The 24,405-nt window shown below is 36.4% G+C and overlaps 1 protein-coding gene across 3 annotated transcripts in view; it reads right to left on the bottom strand.

Annotated features, from left to right (window-relative positions):
- The window catches only part of plekhh1 (pleckstrin homology domain containing, family H (with MyTH4 domain) member 1), a 111,679-nt gene that overhangs the window by 36,679 nt on the left and 50,595 nt on the right, over positions 1-24,405 (bottom strand). The window contains exon 1 of one of the 3 annotated variants that reach the window (XM_084392689.1): positions 6,653-6,938. The exons of 1 other annotated variant lie outside the window; for it this stretch is intronic. The gene's annotated coding sequence lies outside the window, so the exon portion shown is untranslated. Of the gene's footprint in view, positions 1-6,652; positions 6,939-24,405 lie in introns of those variants that run through there. One more of the 3 variants, XM_084392690.1, reaches the window with a different exon arrangement.

The following is a 24,405-nucleotide window of genomic DNA, read 5'->3' as shown; positions in this document are numbered from 1 at the left end:
AGGCGACCGATAGTTTGTAGCTCACATTTTAAAAGTTTGTAACCTCTGTGATGTTAGCCGGTCAATTACCTGTTTTTCTTTTTCTTATCAACAATTTTTACTCAAAAATACATTACACATAAATACAATGTCTTGAATACACATTTTCTATGACGATCAAGTTTTGAATATCTGTATTAAAATGTATTTAAAATCAAACGTGATGGTGGAAACACTGTCCTGTTATTATACATTTTTGATTACTCTGAAATGTTACAACTTTTTAACTTGATTACACCACATCACAAAACATTAAAGGGGCCATGAATTGAGATCTTTTGAGGTCATAAAGGCATAAATTAAAGCTTTTATTGAAACCAAGCTCACAAATATCTGTAACGCGTCATTTGTCTCGGTATGACGTCATATTGCGACGAAAGACCGCCTCTGTAGAAGATCGACGCCTACTTCTACATCATTTCCTCTTTAGCCCCGCCCACCAATTCATGCATGTCATATAGTAGAAAATATGAGAGAGACGCAAACAACACAGGATTACTTCCAGTAACAAAAATAATAGAGATGCCTCTGAGGATTACAAGACGTTTTAAAGTGTCAAGTTGTGGAAAAACACGGTCTTTGCATTGCCTTCCTTGTGATACTAAGCGTGCCGTGGATGAAATTTATTTTAAGACACTGTCCGTTTGTTCATTTCATTTTACAGTGGATTCATTTTTAAACAGGAGCGTTTGACGTAGGCTTTTCAGAGAGACTTAAAATAAATGATGATGCAGTGACTGTGAGTAGCAATGTTTTAACCATGTGTCACTGTTGCCTTGTCTGTTACAGATCATTTGATATACTCACTACTTTCACTTTACTGAAAATTATAAATCGATGAATATAAGAACGACAGTGCGACAAACCATGACACATTTATTCATAATTTGTTTACACAAAACACCATAAGTTATCCTATAACTGTGGTAACTAAGAACCTAAACTTTATTTGTCACAACCAAAATTTATAAACCATATAACACACAAAAATGTTTCACAGTTGGCAAATGTTTCAACTGAGATAAACACCTTTCTGTAGCATCTTCGTTTCAACACTAATTTACTGTAATAAAATAGTAGGCTACAATACTACCTCACAAATACATAAGGAATAAATATAAATGATTTACCAAGCTGTCGCAGACTGGAGTATCCTTGGTACTTGAGGTGTAGGTTTGTCTCCTGATTCGGGATCAGACTCTGGCGAACATTGGAATTCCACACATGCAATGGCGGGAACGTTGAAAATTATTTTAATATGCAAAACTGTTACCCAATCATAACAGAGGGCGTTTACTTTTGAGTCTTGAATGCGCGTCAATCAAAAATGAGTGTTTGAAATAGAAGGTCAAAGACAGGATAGGAAATTGTCTGTGGCGATTACTTGTAAATTAGAATGTTTTTTGATGTAAAAATCTTGCTAACATTATAAATGGACCTCAAAGAACATTATACATTTAAAAAAAAAAAATGCAGTTCATGGACCCCTTTAAAGCTTATTAAATTTAAACCACGAATATAATAACTTGGCATGTATGTTTTAAGCTAGTTAGATAATCTTATGTCAGCGACCCTATATCACAGTTTGCACAACTGCTGTGACAAAGCCTCTCTCTCAGGGTCCTGTGGTGTATCTAATCAAAGCGCCGGGCTGTATGAGCTTGTAGATCATTTTGTTACTGGATTTTAAATGTAGCCTGTCACAAACACGCACTGATCTAGAAGTCTGAAAACTGCTAAAGATAACATCTCTATTCAGATGGTGGGAAAATAAAAACCTCAAGTCAAAATGCAGGATAACTAAATAACAGAATGTTTCAAAAATGCATGTCCCAACAATAAACACAAGAAGAGGTTTTTGACAGACTACAAAGCCATCAAGGTTAACTTCTGGACGATATAAGGGCCCTTGTAACAGACAAAAAGGAAAACTATCTGTGGCGTTGGAAGTGGAATGGTAAATGAGACAGACTGACACCAGAAGTCTCCAGACATTAAAACTGCAGAGCGGCACAACAGTGCCATGTCGCACTCTGCAATTAGCATGGTCGTAACTACAGCCCTACTGACAAATTACAGAAGCGGCGCACAGAGAGATTCCGCTAGCTGACCAAAACGCTATAACTCTCTGTCCTGTTATGTACGGACTTGACTGAAGTCAGAACCTGAGGTTTGGGAGACATTGCCTGGCAGAGGCAGACATGGCCATCAGAAAGAGAGGTCAAATTAAGCCAATGTTTCTGCCAGCTCAGCCCACGTCCACTTGTACGGCCGAATATGACAGCAAGATGCAAATAATCCAATAGCCCCTGAAGCCTCTGTGCTAATGCTGTGAGGAACAAGGCATTTTGCACCCTTGGCTTGTTTGGCGGGGGAAGGGGGGAAGAGAGGAGGAAAAGTAGCCACACTCTTTCCCTATGTGCCTAGAGTAGGACATATCCGATATGTACAAGATACAGACAAGATTTATCAAACATTCCTAGTATATTCGCTATGATATCAAATTAACTTTTCTGTTTATAAATCACAATAAATATTACTATTAAAATATCACACAATCATGGTCACAACCGGAACGTATGAAATTGTTTAGTCAAAGATGTGTAATAATACCATATATGATTTTGATTTCAGTAGCAAAAAGCATGAGTTGGCAAGTTAAACTCCATGAATCAGTTTAAACTTTCTTTTTAAACTGTAAGTAAACTGATTAACAATACATTTTAATCATTACAATAAATTGATTCTTGATCCGTTCAAGTCACCTGTCAAAAATGTTTACAGAGGTCGCAATATTAATAAGCCGCAATATTTAGGCCATCTATATATATATAAAATATAAAGCCTATGCATTATTTGTAAAAAAAAAAAAAAAAAAAAAAATTATATTTTCATATTAACTTATTTTAGTTCTTGCATTTAACATTTGATTTTATTTTTTACTTTTACCTTTTAAATCATGGCAGTTTGGTCATATTTAAGTAATTAGGCCTAAACATTTTAGAAGCCATAGCACAGAAAATAAATACTTTGATTTATGTCGTATTTATTTACTCATGATATTTATTTATTATTAATATTGACAAAAGATTTTTGAAAGAAGAAGTTTGATATTTTGCTCAATTCTATAGGCTCCTCAAAAGATCAAGCTATCACAATAGCTCTCATGTAACGCACATCCACAACAACAAGCCAAAGCTGTCACTGTATAGCTTTTAATGACCGAAAATAGACTGTCATCATTATCAAAACTCAATCTTATGAGATACAAGGAGAATATGAGCTCTGTTAAACAGCATAGTAGTGGAAAGAGTAAATCTTATGAACCAATAAAAATAAATAAAAAAAGCAATGTGAAATAAATAAAAAATGAGTAATGTGCATGTGGGTCACTAAAGGCCAGTTGGAAACCAGGACAGGTCTCTGGTGCATCATTCAATAAAACAGAACCTCATCTGTTACTCCAATAAAATGAATATCATTTTGAAACTCTATTTTATGTACCCCCATGCACACACACCCCAGATCTCGCGTACAGCTGCGGTGATGTAAGCGATTAAATGATATCATCGCAACAGACGTGTGAAATCCGCTCTGTTGTTTTTCTGGATCATCTCTGTCAAGACCAAACTGGTTTTCCAAGGCTTTGGCATTTCATCCGAATTACTCAAATCAGCAGAAAAAAAGTGTGTCTGGGTCAGCTTGTTGTATGTGTGTGTGTGTGTGAGCACAAGTGTGTTTCTGCCATTACAATGAACATAATTTGAATGTAATCAGTGACATTTGAGTACTATTACGGCTGCATTTTTATTCAAATAAAACCTTTGTGTGTGGCTATATGATATCATGTCTGCGTGTGTGATCTTCAAAATGAAAACTTAAAGTAGCTATTACAGGTTGGAGCAAGCATTCTGTGAGCTTTCCAACTCTTTTCTCTTGCACGGACTATATTTCTTAAAAGAAAGGCCACCACACGCAACTAAACAGAGTATGACATCTTTTGTTTCAGCCTGAAACAAAGTTTCCATTTGGTGTCTGTGCAGCAATTTATGGCCACCCATAACATCAGCTTTGGAGGTCTGACTAATAGAAACGCCTGCTCGACTAACTCAAAGTAGCTGTTCGTCAGAAAACAGCAAAATAAAATCCATTCCACCGTGCAGACGCTTTCTGACTCCATTGTAGTTCTCTGTAGAGCTCTAATCTGTACACTCGAGAAGGTCGGACTAGGTTGGTTCCTCCCAAGGTTTCTGGTGAGAAAAAAAAAGAACTTAAAGCCAATCAGCTGGTATCCAATAATGTTTTTATGGTTTATAGGGGTTTTGGGTACTTTTAAATCAGCTGGTTAAACCATTAAACCAGCTCGAGACCAGCTCGAGGCCAGCTTGGCCAGGGAGATCATCTAATCCATCTTAAAGTTGCGATAGTCTTTTCCTCTCTGTTGTGACGTATATATCTGAGTGAAACGGCTTCTTGAAAAAGAAAAAATGTAGTGAGGGACTTGATGGTTCATCAGGAATTGATTGGATCGTTGGATCATTGTTGTTTGCTTTTGCTGATGTCATGTGAGTGAAAGTTGGCCGGTAAACGCACCATTAGCGATGCTGTAGCAAGAGGGAGGGGAAATCATTTTGATTAAATCGCATGAGGGCACATTCATTTTGTAAAAGTGCATAGATAAATCATCTATAACAATAAGAATTGTCAATTTTGATTTCATGGTGACCATGCAGATGACTCCATTGTACTTCTCTAGAGCTTTAATCAATACAACTTATGCAAAGGTCTGAAAAGGTAAGTTTCTCCAAAGGTTTCTGGTTTTAAAAAAATTTAACTTAAAAAATAACTTAAACACCGCCATCTGGTCTCCAAGACTTTTGATGTTTTGATGGCTTTTAGGGGTTTGAGGTACTTTTAAAATCAGCTGGTCAGACCAGTTACACCATTTCAAGGCCAGTTTGGCCAAGCTGGAAAGCCAGCTAAACCAGCTAAGACTAGCAAATCATGCCACTGAACCATAAATTGAACAGCCATCAATGACGCCAAAAGGCACTACTGAATATAGCTCATCACCACAGTCCACGCCTGAAGATATGTCATATTTAGGGGTGAGAACATCTGCTGCTGAGTACAACACCCATTTAGTGGTGGTATAAATAGCTGGGATTACAAGAATCACAGAGTTTCTAACAGCTGTAGATGAGGCATGGAGATCTCCTGTAGCTCATCCTCAATATTCTCTCCTCTGGTCTACAGGAAGCTTTGTATTCAGCCTAATAACAGGCTTCTGTAAACTAGCCACACTCATTATCAGCTGGAGCAGTAAATATAGCCTATGACATTCCTCTATTCTGAGGTGTAAACATCACCTACACACCGCAGTTGCCCTTTAGAAAGCATTGACTGACGTAGGCTGAAGAGAAAAAGGAAAAAACGCTGCATTTACAAGACAATAAATGTTTTAGGCATGCTTGGGTTTTACGCTTTGGTTCTACACAAATTAAGTGGCATTTGTCATTATGAGAATGAACCCTGACATGATGCTAAGGCTAGAAGATGAGGAATAGGGTCAATGACAAATAAAGATGTCTGAGATAATAAAAAGCAAATTATTTAAAAAAATCTATATGAAAATTTTCAGAAAATTTTGATTCATGTCATGTGGTGTAACTATTAAGAAATAATATTTTCCTTACACCTTCAATACATGTGAGTACATGTACACACATCCTGTTAATTAGTTTTCAAATAAATAAACTATTTAATAATAAACCATTATTAGATATTTTTTTACATATCATAATAATTTATATTAATCTTTTTGAATCCTGAATCATTGTTTTCTTTTTCCACCACTTGACCATGGAGATTACCATTTCTGTTTTTTTTAGTTTTTTTTTACGATCATCAGTTACATACAATTATATCATAAAAGAGGTTAGTTCAAGCCATTGAATATACTGCATAAATTAATAGATATGAACAAAAAATATATGTTATTGGCTGAGAAATTGCATGTTTGAATAATATCAACAGTGATCTTTTGCAAGCAATGTAATAATGTGTTTAAGCATCTGAGAGAGAGGGAAGAGAATAACTAGGGTTTATTCTAGCAGAATTTACTCAAGACTGTTTAGTGCAGAATTAGATGGGGTGTGTGTGAGGTCAAACTGAGATCAAACTCATTCATTAAAATAAAAATAAAAAACTCCACGTGAGCACAAATGCACATGCACTGGGAATGTTACAGACATAAACACTCTCAAGAAACACTTCATAATCTGTTTTATTAACAGCACGAGTGTCCAAAGGCGGGATGCAAACAGCATCATTACTCTTCCTTTTCTGTTTGTTCATGAAACAGCAGAACAAAACGTTATTAGTAAAAACACAATGATGGCACATGTAGGAAAATGGGCACAACGCACAGGTGTGTCAGACTGGAAAATGTCAACATTAACATATATGAACATCCCAACTAACGCACGCTGCAATTTGAGAGATCTAAAGCATGAAAACATTAAACATGATCACACATGCCATGATCCACATATTTTCTAAACCGGAGTCAAACTATCCTCGTGTCCCACGTAATACCCACCGTTGAGCTTACCTTGACTGTCCTTCTCTTGACCGCCCGAGTTTTTACTTTAATGTTTTCAGAGCCGGTAGATCACATCACATCGCATCACACCGCTACGCCTCCAAAGTTCGTAAACGCTCTCAAAAGTTTCTCCTCCAAAACTTTCATTCTTCTATAGCGCCGTCTTTTCGAGCTTTCGGTCCTGCTCTGAACTCAGCAGACGTTGCAGCGGATCTCCATTCAGTAAATTCATCCTTTATTCCTTTAAAGAGCCGAGTGCTGGGGTCAGATTACGCCGGGAGCCAAACCCCCGTCTGCTAGCCCTGACCGATTCATAAACGATTCGTTCGATTGAGTCGGATCTTTTCAATGAATCGTTTGCACCTAGAACTATTTCATCACGATTCGGACTGAATCGGTCCGAGAGGTTCTCGAGCCAAACTGACTCCGTCACTTCAGAAATGTTTGATTCGATAGCAAGACCATTACTAATAGGCTAAACCTAAGATTTGACCGATGAATCTAAAAGTAGGCTAATGTACTTTGTAGCTAGCCAAAATGTAACTGGATATACGAATAAAAAGTGTTTCTGGGTTCAAAATCTTGGGTTGAAATTTTGAACCCAATTTTTTTTTTTACAATTTTTGGGTTCAAAATCTAGGCTAGGCTACTTGATTATTTTATAAAATGAATCATGCCCCGTAGCAAACTGAAATGGGATATAGGGAATAATTTTTATTTATTTTTTATTTATTAGACATAGACACAACAGACAATATTGACATAGGGAATTATTGTCGATGTCCTGGACAACGTGATGACGTAAGAGAACCACAGAATCTTTTTTGAGCCGGTTCATTAAACAAATCGTTCGAAAGAACCGATTTGAAGAATCGAATCCCTACTCTCAGCGTGTCGGTGTATATGCTCTGCTCACACAGGAAATTGCATCAGGGGCCACTACTGTCCAACTCTGAAGAGTTACACGTTTTCTGACTCACTCCTGACTGTATCATTTTGTTAAAGAGATTTTGGATGGAATGTTGAAAGTGAATCTCAGGAAGACATGATCATCCCAATTTCCCAAAATCAAAAATGAAAAACAGGCATACTATATATATATATATATATATATATATATATATATATATATATATATATATATATATATATATATATATAAAGCCTATTTCTATATTTAAAGCCTATTTGTTCAGTAGTACCATTCACATTGTGTTGCACTGTGACATTTTCATGAACATTAAGCATTTTGAGAGGAAATATGACCTACAACACTTGTAATTTATTAGCAACTAGGCTATTTTACCTCCAAATTATTACAATTATTAGAAAAAGGTCCATAAAATGACATTAGATCTCAGAAGGGATTGTTAAGGAGCAAAAATCACAGAGATTTCAGCAGAATATCGTTGTAGACCTGATATCCTTTTTTTAATGATGCCGAAATGTTCACAATGTTAAAGTAAAGTATAGCGTGAAAGCTGAATCATTACAGGCCAATAAAAAGTTTGTAGGAGTGCAATTATTGAAGTTTGTGAGGGGACTCATGCATGATGCATGCTTTAATTGACCTTAACTGGATTCCTCAAAAAAATACTCTACTTCTTGAGCACTGACATTATCCTGGAGCTCAAGAAACACATTAGCATTACATCTGTTCATTTAGCAGAAACTTTTTTATTTTCAGTGTGCAAAAGAATCAGACTTTATAACCTGAAAAGCTGTAGCCAATATTGAGGAACATCCTGATATTTTGAACATTAGGTTTGTTTCATCATAAGGAATTATATACAGACAGTGCATCTGCATGTAATGCCATTATCAGCTGTATTACATTTCCATTTTCTCCTTTACTATGGTTTCACAGAGCAACACCGAAGTATATAAAACTTTGGGCCTGCTGCAGATGTTAGAGGACAGGCAAGGCTCTCTCTCTCTCTCTCTCTCTCTCTGTCGCAATCTCTTTCTCCTTGCCTCCAGTATGTGTGTAAAGTATGTAATGTTGAGGTAATTGTTAACCACACCCTGTTGTGTTCAGTACAGAAACGTGACCGTTCTGTTATGAACCGCTGCAGCCGATGGTTAACCGAAGTCATGCTTAGACAGTTATAAACGTTGATTCATCTAATATTTCATTGTCAAAGGTATGTTTCTGCATCCACATGCATTTAATGCACAGAAATATATACACCTACATAAGAGCCAATGCATACAAAGATGAATTATAACTTTATTGATCTCCAAAGGGAAATTTGCATACGGTCATATGACCCATACAGCAAAGGACCCAATTCACACAGAATATAAACAATAACAGAACAGTACATGTGCATATCAAAAGATAAAACAGAACAATAAAGGAGAATAGATAGAAAAAAGAAATAGATACAATAATATCAGCATTTCTTAATACAACATAAATAAAAATAGAAAACAAATATTTTATATTGTAATAATATTTCACAATTTTACTGTGTTTATTGTACTTTTATTAAATACATGCAGCCTTGGTGAGCATAAGATACTTATTTAAAAAACGTTAATAAATTGTAATGTTTCCAAACTTTTGACAGGTAAAACCGGGAACATTCCTTAAAACAAATGTGGAAGAGAGAGAGAGAGAGAGAGAGAGAGAGAGAGAGAGAGAGTGTGTGTGTGTGTGTGTGTGTGTGTGTGTGTGTGAGAGAGAGAGAGAGAGAGAGAGAGAGAGAGAGAGAGAGAGAGAGAGAGAGAGAGAGAGAGAAAGAGAGAGAGAGAGAGAGAGAGAGAGAGTGAGTGAGTGAGTGAGTGCTCCACTGCCCTCAGTCAAAATAAACCATGATAACTCAGAATGTAATGTTTCACTTGACTGCGGACTACCTGGAAAAAGAGCGAAGAATTCAAATAAAGTTTGCCCAGAGTGGAACTGTTTGTGTGAGCACAAATTACAGTCTGTCCACATGCAAGATGTGTGCATGAATTCTGTTTTTTAGTTAAAGCGATTAAACTCAGTCAAACACAAGATGATGCCACCCAGCAGTGGACTGACACACACTCCACTCACACTGTCATCACCCAGCACAGTAACTTAAAAACCACATAGAGCGAATTACATTCGAAAGTGAGCATGACTAGGCCTACTTACCCTAAGACACTTGAAGTGATGCAGGGCATTTTTTTCATTTATGAGACTGTACAGTACAGTAACAGTAACATTCCAACAGTAACATTCATGCATGCTTTTAGCTGTTAAGACTGAAGTAAATAAACCTTTGAAATGAATTTGACTTGGTGAAGGTATACACTTGGTGAATATGTAAAAATGTCTTTTGCAAAAGCAACTGAATTTTAAAAATCCCACATCACATTGAAAAAACAACATGATCCAGTCCAAGTCAAAACTGAGTCCTCATGCTCTGGAGTTAATGACATGTACAAGAAAATATGGTCTTAGACTTGGACTCGAGAACAAAGACCATGCAAATATGGTCTTAAACTCTGACTTAAAGACAGACCATGAAATTATGGTCTTGGATTATGACTTGGACTTGGTGTTGGACTCAGATATGGTTTTAGACTTGGCTTCGAGGACAAAGACTAAGACCATTAAAATAAGGTCTTGGACTCTAGGTTGAGTCTAAGACTGTATTTTCATGGTCTTGGTCTTTTCAGGATCATGTGGACTCTTCTTCTGATCTTGACCCGAATGAACTTGTCTCGACTACAACACTGGCTAAGGGCTTGGATTCTGACTCTGACTCAAAGACCAAAACCATGAAAATATGGACTTGGATTCTGACTTGGATTTGGTATTGAATTCAGATATGGTTTTAGACTTGGCCTTGAGGACCAAGACTAAGACCATGAAAATATGGCCGTGTACAATAATAAGTCTAAGATCGTATTGTCATGGACTCAGTCTACATTCAGATTCTGACTCGAAGACCAAAACCACTGACATGATAATATTGTCTTGGACTCTGCAAAGACCATGAAAATATGGTCTTGATTCGGACTCAAGGTCAAGTCTATTAGACCATGTTTCTCTTGCCGGAGCATGTGGAATCAGTCTCGACTCGGACTCGACTCTCTTCTGGTCTCAGTCTTGACACAAATGAGCTGGTCTCGACTACAACTCTAGCTTGCAATGACCCTTCGGGTGGGTCTCCTTCTAGCAGTGACTTTTAAGGGTGCAAAAATGCCATTTGGAATTCACTCATTCTCTTTCCATCACTTGTTTCTGTGTCTTTTACTCCCTCTCTCTGCTGTCCTGTGAGGACTTTATTGCCATTTGGCCAGCCTCTCTGGAACCTCTGAGGGAGTAGATCATGATGGAAACTCCTTTTTTAAAAATGGAGAATTTAGTGTAAACCATGTTTAACAGCAACAGCGTGTAGCAGCAGCCCAGGCCTAAAGAATCTGAGGATTGCCATTAGCAATGATACATTCATATGTGATACATTCATGTGTAATTCCATTTGAATTCGTTAAATCGCAATATTTCTCTTCTCTCTGGCCAGCTCAGGCTGACTTTCTCTGAGCGTGTGCTTTGTGTTTGGCAGATAACTGAAGAGTACAGCAGGTGAAGGTCAGCTGCAATTGCCAAGTCACATTTTTACATTCTTAAAAATTAAACGTTCTTAGAAACTAAATGGATTGTACAGTTTTATGTCACATGACTTTTTATGTTCCAATTAGTCACTTTTTTTCTCTCTTTTTTTTACTAGAAAGCAATGTCATGATTGTTGTACAACAGATTTCTAAGTTTTACCACCAGGATGTTTTTTAGCAGGCTCCTTTTTGCTAGGATGTTAATAAATGAACTTTATTATTTCTTTCATTTCTTAGCAATGAAAATGCTAATATATTATTATTTTCATTATTCCGCCAGTTTTTATTTTTATTTCTGTTTACAAAAACTATTTGTTTTCATTTTGTCTGAAAATACTCTAAAATAATAATAGCACACCTCTCATCAACAAAGCCACATGATTGGTATAACAGCACATTGGCTTAGATGAAAATTTGTATGAGAATGTATTATCTTAAAACCATATGTATGCCTTGCCTGCTGGGATTGATGCTGGATAATATAAGGATCAGTACAGGTCCATATCATCTGGATGGAGTCCATGGAAATGTGGCCAGACACTTGTCCTCAAATCACAGACTGCAGAACTGATGGCTGTTTATCACATTCACACAAGCCCCTTATTTCAGAACCTTCCACTGTATTTTACTGAGCTCTGCTATTGTATCCATGTTTCTGTGGGTGTGTGTGCGTGTGTGTGTGTGTGTGGCTTATGTCTGAATATCTGAATATCTCTCTAAGTCCCTAACTCTCTTGAAAATTATAGTATACACACACAGAGCTCAGCACGAATGCTCTCCTAAATCTTGTGGATTAGTGTCTCACTGACTGACTGAAGGTGTCTTAGCCAAAACACCCCCCCACACACACAGTAAAAATGTTCATAACTTTAACAGAACAAGATCAGAAAATGCAACAGTGCTATAACCATAAGTTATCTATCTTTCTTAACAATATGTTATTTTACTGAAAATGTTTGTTTGGAAGAAAAAAAAAAAAGTCAGATTGGATCCAATTCACACTATTAATTACCTACGACTTTTGCCTCAATAAACTCCTAATTACTGCTTATTAATAGTTAGTAAGGTAGGTGTTATGTTTAGGTAGTAGGTGGGGGTAAGGTATGTAGAATAAGGTCATGCAGAATAAGGCATTAATATGATATGAGTACTAATAAACAGCCAATATCCCAATATGTATACTACTTAATAGTGAGAATTGGATCCTAAACTAAAGTGTTACCAAAAATTAATTACAGTGTAATTTATAGTGAAAATATACATAAAACAAGACATTTAATGCATGTTTCCAATGAAATATTGTTAAAGATATGTTGTTTGCAGGTAAACATGTTTTATATTCAATTAAAGTTTTTAAATTACTCTCATAATTAATATAAATTATTTAAATATACAATTTACTGCAATAAAAAAACTGAAGAAGTCCCTGTAATGCATCACATTTGATAATATTAAATCTTATGCATACATTATGTTTGTACTGTATATGATGGTGTTTAAATTTTAAATGTAAATTTTTGAACTTTAATCATGTGTCCTATACTTTACCACCAATTATTATTGTCCTTATTCAGTATATTTTACAATACAAAGCTTGCTATACTTTATATTAACAGTATATCAGTGAATTAATTATAAGGTTAAGAATTTAAAAAAGAATTCAGGCACCCAATTGCAACCAAACTGCTTGACACCTGCACCTTTCGAGACCTTCACACTCACATCCCCAAATGCTCACACACGTTCCTTTAGTGGTGTTGTGTGTTTATGTGCTGATTGAGTGTGTTGAGGTGGGGTTGTCTTTACACATGCACACCATGACTATCCATCCGTCCATCCATCCATCCATCGCCCTGCTACCTTTAGACAAAACACATTGCTCTTCTCAGCCCCTCAGGACAGACGAGATCTCTCACTAAAGAGCGGACATGTTTATGTTATAGCATGCTAAAAGAAGTATGTGGACAGACATTATAGGGGAAAAAAGGAAGAAAGAAAAAAAGGTATTTTCTGAGATTTGACATAGGACCACTTTTGGTAATGGTAATTTATAAATGTATTTATTTATTTAATAGAATTTATATAATAGAATGGTATTTGCTCTTTGTGTGATTAGGTCAAACTTAACACATTAACATTTGCCTTTCAGACATGGAAAATATATGAAAATAAAACATAACTTTCTTCTACGAAATGAAATCTCTTCTCAAGAGGTTCTCAACACAATATGAAGGCAACAATCTCATTCGTTCTGCTTATGTCCAGTGACTGTAATGTTTAAGGGTGGACTTTCATGCTTACTTTGATTTAAAAAAGCTTGGTTTGTAAGATTCACATTGTATGAATTCATTCAAATTCGCCACCTTGTAAAATAGTTTAGTTTTCCCATAGCCTACCTTGGCTTTTGTCAGGCGACTTTGTCATGTGCAAATAACACGCAGAGAGAGACACAGAAAGGGGAATAGAAAAGCACACCAGCACACAACATCTGACACAATATACCGTAGACTACCATACCAGAAGCCTAAATGTTTATAATTTAGACCTAGCGGGATGTGTTTCACAGGAAATTGTGAACATTCGTCATGTCTCGTCATACAGGCTATATAAGTTGCTCCGGCTACTTTGTACTAGTGTACGGTGTGGGAGTACCATAAGTTAGTTATCACAGGGTGAGAAATGTTGGCATGGAGCAGCAAATCTCCAAACTCCAGGGAATCAAGAGAACACGACAGCACTCATAATAAAACGAGAATCAACGCCGGCTTGGCTTTTTGGAGATTACGAGAACTAAGGGATTTGAAATGTTATAAAAGATGTTTACAACATTTGTAATCTCCGACATCATAACATCGCCATTTCCAGCGACGTGGAGATGGCGATTTTATAAGTCAATGGGTGAGTGAGGTATTTTATTGAACAGATAAATGGCCATATTTAGTTCTCTAACAGTTCATTGTAAATCATTATCTAATGTGAAGGGGCATTTCAGTATGGTTGTTGTAGCGCTCTCCTGCTGAAGTTCATTTTCAAGGAAATTCCGTGTCTATTAATGGCTATAACATCTTCAGCTAGTCAGCTTGAGATCCTTTCCATCTAAACTGGTTATCTCTTGGTAGTGAATGTTTTATGAGCAGAAGGATAACCGTATTTATCCGCACAGTCATGCAGAGTTCTTCTCCAAAATGCATGCAGTTTTGTTTTTTTAACCACTAGAGGGCCAAAAGTTACATTATGTACATTTAAATAGTGATTTCTGACTGTAGAAAGCAGAAATTAAAAATGTTAACTGGTTGTATTATTATTATTTTCCACTTTTTTCCTCTGGTCTTTTCCATGGACACGCTTCTCATGTGTGGCCTCAGGAGGTCCCCAGGCTCCAGATAAGCCATCAAATTAATGATTTAAAAAGTTTTATCAGTTCAAGTATTTTGAGCATGAATCTCTGAAGTAATGACATCATATGGAATGTCATCATAATGGGGCCATTGCATTATGAGTGTCAGATAATGGCAACAAACTAAAACCTCTAAATAAAATCCTAAACCTCTAAAATGATGCTAATGGAGAAGAATGTTTACTTTTCCAATCTTACAGCCTCTAAGAGTCCCTTGAGTTGCTCATTTTGTGTCTGTTTAGCAGATTTGGTGATATGCTAGTTACATTCAGTTTAAGTGAACAACATTTCCTTCTTTTTAAAGCCAAATGTCTCAAACTTTAAATATTTGTGCTATGTATTACTCATCCATGTTTCCAACATCACTGTGATGAGGGATGTAAATCTAATATTAGTAATCAAGTTACTTGAGTATCCCTGGGTAGGCTATATCATCTTTCGGGATAGATTATTTCCACATATTTTGCTATAGGATACAAGAGAACAGTTACATTTGATCTTTTTGGACTGCACTAATCTTGATATAGTTATGTCAAATTCTAGAAATGCACCTTAAAGGAGCCGTATGTAAGATTGTGGCCAAAACTGGTACTGCAATCACTTTCAAATTACTGTAGAGCGGTGGATCCCCTCGCCCTCCCCCCTGACTCCAGGTTGCCAGATAGGCTGCAGGATCCAGCACGAATGTTTGTAACTGCAGCTGTGGTAATTAGAGCTGAGCTGGCAACCCGGCAACACTACTGACTTCGTGATTGGTAGATAGGTGGAGGGTGGCGCTTCAGGCCAAAACACAACATGACAACATTAACATCAGTTGAGGGCTGCAACTTCACTTTTAAATGACAATATCCTGGCCGGACTACTGTTGTCAGTGATATAAGTATTTGAAATGAACATGATTTCTTATTGTCTAGTGACATATCAGGGCCATTTTATGATTAATTGAAATACATTTCTTACATACAGCTCCTTTAACATGAATTTGGTGGAAGATGTCCTGCCAACAAGGCGGTTGAGATTCAAAAAGATCGAACAGATGAAGCTACTTTTACTGATGCCAATCAAGCAATGTGGACAGGAACTGGAAGTGATTATTTGTCCGCATAATGAATTATGGTATCATACTGCATAAAAGCAGTGTCCCAAAAAAGTATTTCGATCCTACATCACACACTCAGCATATACTACCGTTTAAAAGTCAGTAAGATTATTTAATGTTTTTGATTATTATTTTTTTTTACATTATTACAATTTAAAATAACTGTTTTCTATACAAATATTTATTAAAATGTAATTTATTCCTGTAAAGTTAAATTTTCAACATCATTGCAGTCTTCATGATCCTTCTGAAATCATTCTGATATGCTGATTTGGTGCTCAAATAAACATTTCTTATTTTAGACTTCCACGTTTTCACAAACAGTTAAGGGATGATCCCTGTAGATGTTATCAACTGAAGGCAGTAAAGAGGCATTGAAGGCAGATTCATTGAGTGAGAGAGAGACAGCGCTGGTGTATTTGGATGGATGGGGGTAGCGCAGTGATGACTTTAGCAGACATACACAGATGGAATAAGCTCTGGGGGAGGAGACAAAAAAACAGCACACTTTACAGTGCAAAAGGGCTAAAAACAAGTCTGCCCTGTGTGTGTGTGTGTGTGTGTGTGTAACAGTTCAGCTGACCTCATAAATGTCTGAATGTGGCATAAACACTTTGCTTGTTCTGAGACTTTAGCATGCGAAACGTGGCCTTTAAAACAATTTCTCTCAGTGGATTCTTCTGACTGCTGTTTTTTATTATACTGTCAGCTTTGTGTAGTTTTAGGTTGGTGACAATTTCTTTTTTTTTTTTTTTTTATACTGATTGTGCTTTAGAGAAATAATTTGAAAGTAACTGTGCCTCAAAGGCAAGCGAAAATAACTGTCTAATGCAGTTTGGTATGGAACGACATTATGTGGGTATTCAGTATGTGTAGCATTTTATGATTTATGTTTGGGCCTGGCTGATGTAACTTTGCATCAGGGATGAGACACTGACAAAAACATTGTTAAACCACTAAAGAAAACATGACTGGATTTTGATTCAGTGCACCTCAATTGAGTGTATCATTATAGGATAAGAACACCTGGGGTTCATCCAAAGCACGATTTAGCATGATCTGCTGCCCCCTGCTGTTAAATTAAAAAATATATATAGTTTATTTCCCCAAAACAGCCACATCGAGGCGCTAAAGCTGTTTGGGATTTTTTGTGCATACTAGACAACTTTTATTAGTATTGCTATGTTTTTTCACTTTCTTCCTCACAAGCTCACCTCAAGCTCGGTGAAAACGGGGAAAAAAGCACGAGATGTTCTCTCGTGACACCAAAGTTATATATATGTGTGTGTGTGTGTGACACCAACCTGTTTAACCTGACACCAAAGCTATATATAAACTACAGGATATAATAGGTATTGGAACTGTACTTTCAACAGAAATAAACAAAACAAAAATGAAAATATCCTTCCCTCCTGTGATGACGGGTGCTAAGATGACGTCATCACTGCCGAAGTCTTTACAATCTGTTTATGGACTTATGTATCTTTATTTATTATTTATGGTTTTGTGTTTCTTTTGACTATGGTGCAGTCCCTTAGGTTCATTATTACATAACATTAATTTACAATAAGTTTAAGACATGCTGTTTGGGTTGGTTGCAGATAGGTGCACATATCAGCGGTCATCACAACATGTTATGTCTATTATAGTTTTCCTTTGTTTGTTCTCATTAACCACACAGAGACAAGTTGTAGTTATGCATTTTTGTTATTTATTATTTCAAATCTGTGATTATTTTCTCTTTGCAAACAGTCACCCCACATGCTGTCTACTCACCATTTCCTGTTCCTGTGACTCCTCAAAGGAGGGGGCGGGACTACGGCATGTCTTTTTATTGTGTTGGGTTAAACCATTTCCGTTAATAGGGAAGGGAAATTAACCCCTGTTAATGTAGGCATAGATAAATGTTTTTCGGTGTTGAGATTGTTTAATTTGCTGAATGAGTTTATTTTAATTATTTTTGTGGAAGTTAAATTGTTAACTGGTCATATGTTTAAGCTACAAAGATTTTTGGTATTGATACCCCTGCAGTTGGTACGGTCTTGAATGTAATGAGCATGTCCTAGGCCATATAAGTCAGTCCAAACTGAACCTTGGGAGGTAAAAGTGTGGTCATACTTCTGAAAGTATTCCTGAAGGTTTTGCTGCCTAAAGCAATTTGTTTATCTTTGTTTGTGAATACAGCAAAGTTTGCACTGCTTCAAGTGTATATATTTTTTTTCTTTAAATTCTGTATTTTTTTTTTCTTTGTATCTGGCACATCACTGTGAATATGCCCACCTCTATTTATCCACTGGCACTGAATAAAAGATCTTCTTTGGATGCAATCTGAGTCCTTAGCCTATCTACCACCTTCCCTTGATCTCTACGGTACACACTATGACACCTCCCATAATGAACAAGCATAATTGAGAACACATACAGGTCTACGTAAGACTTCATTTTAAAAATTGATTGTTTTTGGAAAATGTTCCATATTGTTATGGAGACTTAATCATATTTTCATTACCAAATAACTGTTTAAAAATCTTCTTTTCCTCTACCATGTATCTTCCATGAACGACTTAGGCCAAACCAGCTGTGTTTCATTCTTTTATTTATCTCTAAGTCTGTTATTTACTGTACCATGGAGAGCAATGATAATAATATGGAAAAGCATGATGGTTGTGTCTATGTTTGTGCCCATTTTAGGGTAGCATAGTATAATTACTCTCTCAATCTACCATCAAAACCTCTATTGTTTTCATTTATATGCGTGTATGCCATACAGAAAATCACTTTGGCAGAAATCTGTAGATGTTTCTCCTGAAAACAGATCATGAAGTTATATTAAATGTTTTAACTGCACAAATTAAAGTATGCACCCTGCAGCTATTTATATGAACAGGATGTTTGACATGGAAAGGAAAATAAGTATGAACAGGCTGACATGTTTACTGAGAATCAAAAACAGTCTTTCTGTCCCGTCTCTTGTTTCCTTTCCTTTGTCAGCTGTGGTTATATTTTCTTTCTCTTTTGTAGTTACTCTTGAATTCTACTTCCAACTTTGACTCAAAGAAAATAAAAGGACCCTCGTCATCCCATAGCCCTCCTCCACTCATCTCCGAACAAGAAAAGAAACAAATACAGTCCCAGAGAATGGATTCAAACACCCAACGTTTTTTTGAGAGAGGGCCTTCATGTTGTACCACCGTGACCACTTCATGTTAGGGCCGTGACCGTGACCCAAGCATCAACCGGCCCCATTCATTTTCAACTGTGTGAAAGAATGGGGAAAAGAAAAAGAGCACTCTCTCTTTCTCCAAACATGCTGCCCCCCTTCCAGTGTCGCTTCGTATTGGGTAACGGACACTTTGATCAAAGACTAATTACTGTTTCCTGCCTGCCACTCTATTGTCCATTGAGTGTAGAAGACACATCAGCATGCTGTTGTCTTTATAACAATGGAGAAACCTGCTGTTCAGTTTTATTGACAATGAGGTATGTGTTCACATGTAGGCCTACTGTACACTCGCACAAACATCGTCACTCATAAGTTATTGGTGATGCTTTCTATGAATGGCATCACTACTGAAAAACAAAGAAAGGAAAAAAAAGAAGGCTAGTAAATGAATTTTTAACTAGACTTCCCCAGAAAAAAAGTATGCTTAACTGTTTTGAATGTGCACTTGTGTATCTTTTTTTTTTCTTTTTTAAAACTGTGCTTGTAAACAATATATTATTATTGAAATAAAATGCCATGTAGAGGTTACACTTTCATGACTGTTTCTTAACACTTAAGTACACTTTTAAAAAGTGCACTTTGTAATGTTAAATTAAAAGTTTTACTGTACAAAGTACAAAGATTTAAAGTACATGTTAAATCATTATTTTAATCATCTTTTTTTGTGCTTTAAAGAACCATTTTGAAAAGATGATGTTTTAGACAGAGATATATTTTTGCTGTGGTCAGTCACTCACAAGTGTGGTCTATCAATACCAGGTGGTATTTTGTAAAAATGTAGAAGTACTTCAGTGTAATTTCACTTTGAACTTAAGACTGCTCATGTTACTTTCGACCCCGTCAAAAGTAACACAACAATATACAAGCTAGATTTTTTGTGTTACTCTTGTTTTTTTATATATTTTTTTTTATTAGCCTAAATATACCTGAGTATATGACCTTGTTAACATGTAACTGCAAACATATTTTGGCCTTTATATTTGCAAAAAATGTTTCATTTACATTTTCATTTTAAATTTCAGTTTCATCAATGTTTCAAATAACCCAACAGTACAAACTTGAATTGTTTAGAATATTTTTTTTATTGGCAATGTCAATCTATTTTATAAAATGTGTTTTCAACATGAATAATATGAAAATTAAATTAAATTACCATAATATAAATTCTCAACATAATGTAACAATAGTCATGTTTCCATCAAGCTGTTTTTATGCATACATTTAAAATCTGCATACAAACATCAGGATGGAAACCCTGCAAATTCATAGGTGGGGGTGGAAAAGCTATAAGGTATGGCTAAAACCTAAATGTGACTAGGGTAAATGGAAACAGATTGAGTGGAAAAAAATGGTGACACAGAAATCAGCTGATTTAAATGTGAACGCCCTCTCATAAACATCTGGCTGAATCAGACCTCTATCTGTCTTACTGACCCTCACTCTTGCCATATTCTGTTGGTATAATATGACATAAACATGTTGTAATTAATGCTGCAACACAGAGAAAGTCACCACATTAGCAGCACGACAAAAGAAACACTTTTTTTTTCACTATAGGGTTAGGTTACTTTCGTCCCGACAGGAACTCCTGACGTTTAAACCCGAGGCAAACTTCAGGATGTGTTACAGCACTTAATAACCTGTAGATTGATCATTACTGTGTTACATGAAACGAAAAACACAACTTGTAATTAGAAAAAAAGTACCGCTTCAGTAATTTACTTATCGAACTCGAAATCTGCTTACCGGACCTAACCGCGGGAAACGATGACGAAATCACGTGATATTTGGCAGCTCCGTCAAGGGTTGCGTACTAAACGTGCTGTCATAGCTTGAAATGCTAATATAGTCAGGGCTCTGAGAAAATCGCTTTGTTACTTTCGTCCCGCGTTACTTTCGCCCCGGTTCTCCCCTACACTTATTTTAAGAGTAGCCTACATTACACATTGCATTCGGACCGAACATTTTTTGGTCCTGTGACTTCCATAGTAGATACATGTTTTATTATTTAGACCACTTCTATTATTGATTGCTATCTATCAGAATGTGAAGATTTCTCTTGAAAATTTAACAAGTAAAAAATCCTTGTTTTCATTTATTATATCTAGAATATACCTGTATTATGTCTAACTGCATTTAATATTTTTCGATTGTATTCAGTTTCTTTTTAAAATAAGTTTAAAAAATATGTACATCTGTTGACAAAATTCACTTAGTTTCTTCAATGTATTAAAGATACATTCTCAATATCTTATGCAGGCTGTATCATGTTTCAAGGATTTCTATATAATTTAACTAGAAAATTAGACAGTAATACTTGTAATTACTTGTAATTTGTTCTAAATATTTGTGCCATGGACAATGATAGATGACTCAAATAGTGTATGTGAGAGAGCAGGAGAGGTGTTATTTTTCTTTTCTAAGTGATAAAACTGACGATTTGATGGAAACAGATGATAAAATGGGCAAAAATAAATAGATCATACATTAAAGTAAAAATCTGAGTCATATCCAGGAATATAGCTGGAGGTGGGCTCTTTTGACTTGGAATCGCTCAGCAATGCTCTTGACACTACACACAACACCCTAGAATCGCAAGGACAGCTTGCATTTTTAACAATTTTATTTAGTGTGAAACATGCTCTTGAATGCAGCATGCTCAAACTGCATTCACACGCATTAGCGGTTGATTCCCAGCAGGCGTAACTAAAGTCTGAGACAGCTGAAACATGGCCATCCCATGATATACGCCAGATTTTGCAACCTCATTTCTGCTTCTCATGGAAATCCAACTCTCCAGAATGTCCCATTTATAAACATACATGTTGTTGATTTCCCAGCCAAGCGCAAAAAACACAAGCACTGCAGTCAGCTTCCTTTAGCACAAATAATTCCATTGACAGACGTCTCAGCGGTTCAATCATCCATAAGTATAAAACAAAACCCTGAAAGATCGGGGAAAATATGTTTCTGGGTTGATGAAGCACTGTACTGTGGTAAACCTGTTCTCATATGCAACCGTTTTCACATCTGCCCCGCAGCTGCTGCGCTGGCCAGGGGTGCGAGAGAGATGAAGAGGAGCAGGGAGAAGAAATAGAGTGGAAAATGGGCTGAGTGGGTAACGTATAATACAGCAGAATATAAATGAGTTCTGTACTGCTGAACTACTTAATAAGAACATAATGACCAACCGTATGGGTGTGGGACAATATTTGTCTTTGTAACAAGTAAGAGCCAACTACTGTAAACATCAAAGGTTAAAGTACATACTAATGTATTTACAAAGCTTATAATATAAATACCTTTAAATAACAACAATGACCTGACCCATATACTGAGGTTTCAATGTCAAATCCAATCAATGGAAAATTGCAGGGCAAAATGTGTTATGAACAATGAATCCTTTATAATGTAAATGCAGCCTGGCAGTTATGAACATGCTCTGATGCATTGCAAGTTGACAATGTAGACAAGTGTGCCCCTTTATGTCCCTATTGTTTCCTGTGTCCTCTTCAACTCCTTCAATGAAATGGTGAAAAGACCAAAGAAGGTGGAAGTCAATGTAAAATTTTAGCCTGCAGTTCTCATTGTGTCCAGCAGGTGACATATGAGTTCCATGATCTTTGACACACATCTGAGATTAGCCTCCCAACAACCAGCTTGTAATGAGTTAACTTTCAACACTGTTGTAAAGCTAACCACAACTCAACAACAAACTCAATGACTTGACAGTGATACACTACCTTGCTGTGAATCAAACCCAGGCACATAACCATGCTCACTCACTGCTCCAGGATTAGCCGTTCCATTAGCAAAGGGCAAAATTAGCATCTGTGGAGTTTCATGGTCGATTTATCCAGTGAAATATAGGCTCAAGTATATGCTGTATCATACAAATAATGTGGCAGGGCAGTGTGGCTCAGTCTTTGTGATCTACGTTATAGGGCACATGTCTCACATGTATGTATTCGCGCAAAAAGCAGCACTGCAGTGAGAATATGAAATGCTTGCATACAGGGATTTTACTTGCTGCAGAGCAATCTGAACATGTGTGGATCTGAATGGTTATCATTGACAGACAGAGACAAATTGGAAGGAATGCTGCTCAGTAGGATAACGAACTGAACGCTGTTGCTATCTGACACTGTGTGAAGAGTCAGGTCGATACACATCTTTGTCAGAATGAGGATGTATGACAGAAAATAATAAACATATTTAAGGTTATACCTGTTAGTGATTTTCCATAAAAAAGAAGTAGATAAAGGCTTGTCAGAGGCATTGAAAAGTTAAGTCTGGGAAAACCCAGCAAACCATTATAATCTTAAAGTTATAAACACATAAACTAAGTTATTGCATCATATATTGAAAGTGTGTTTTTGTCTCAGTTTTATTGGCTACCAGGTTTCCTAAAGATAGCACCTTGTGGGAGCATGCTGAAAGTGAACAGTAAAGGTCTTAAAACAGAGCCTTGTGGCTCTCCATAATTTTATCTGCATCAGATTAGACAGTTTCAATTTTACACTCACAAGGTGTGCATATATATGAATATATATTTAGTTCATTATTATTATTAATTTAGTATATTTTAAAAAAGTCATTTGTTTCTTAATAAGCCAGAAATGTGAGTATTCTCTATACGACACAAGGAAGTACTGAACAGAAAATTGCTAAACAAAGCTAAAAGACTCAGTGACTCAGTAATGAACCTGACTGATACGTACATCCTGAAGTGATAATATTACTGATATTGTGGAACTGTGAAGGTGAAACTGAAGTGATGAGATAAAAAAATATCAGTCTAAATAACATTTGTGTGTGCAATGTCTTGCGTGTGGGAAAAAAATATATATTTGCAGTCTATTGTCCTATATGTTATCACAGAAACATTTATTGTGTTTTAATACTTTACATATTTTCAATCTTTCTTTCTTTATAAAATGACTCATACATGGGAACTCTGTATTTTACTGGGCTTTGTTGAAGCCCATGGGGTGACACAGCAAGACAAAAACAAACAGCAAGTAGATGACATGGAGACATAGACTTCATACACCAGATTCGCTCCCTGACACTAACCACATCACTCATAGTGATGAAGGAAATGAGGCTTCAAGAAAGAGAGTAAGATGAAAAATGAGATTCTGCTGCTCACCACTGCGTGTGGCTTGTGTATTTGTGTGCGTTAGAGTATACATGTGTGTATTTGAGACTGCCATCATGTGTGTCAACAAGCCAATTCCTGTCCATACATCTGCATGTGTGTATGCCGAGTGTGTATTTGTTGACATGTGTGTACGTGTGCCATGAGTATGTGTGTGCTCCATTCATAGAGACAAGCAACCCCACCTACTTCTTTCACTGTCTGAATGATAGAGTGAAAAGGCTTTTGGTTGTAATTACAGTAATTAATGATATTTTTTTCCCCTGCCTTTCCACCAATGAAAAGTACCCTG

Source organism: Rutilus rutilus, assembly GCF_951802725.1.
Source record: "Rutilus rutilus genome assembly, chromosome: 21".
In the NCBI taxonomy this organism is placed as follows: domain Eukaryota; kingdom Metazoa; phylum Chordata; class Actinopteri; order Cypriniformes; family Leuciscidae; genus Rutilus; species Rutilus rutilus.
Note: the sequence above shows the minus strand (reverse complement) of the source record. Positions and strands in the feature narration are given on the sequence as shown.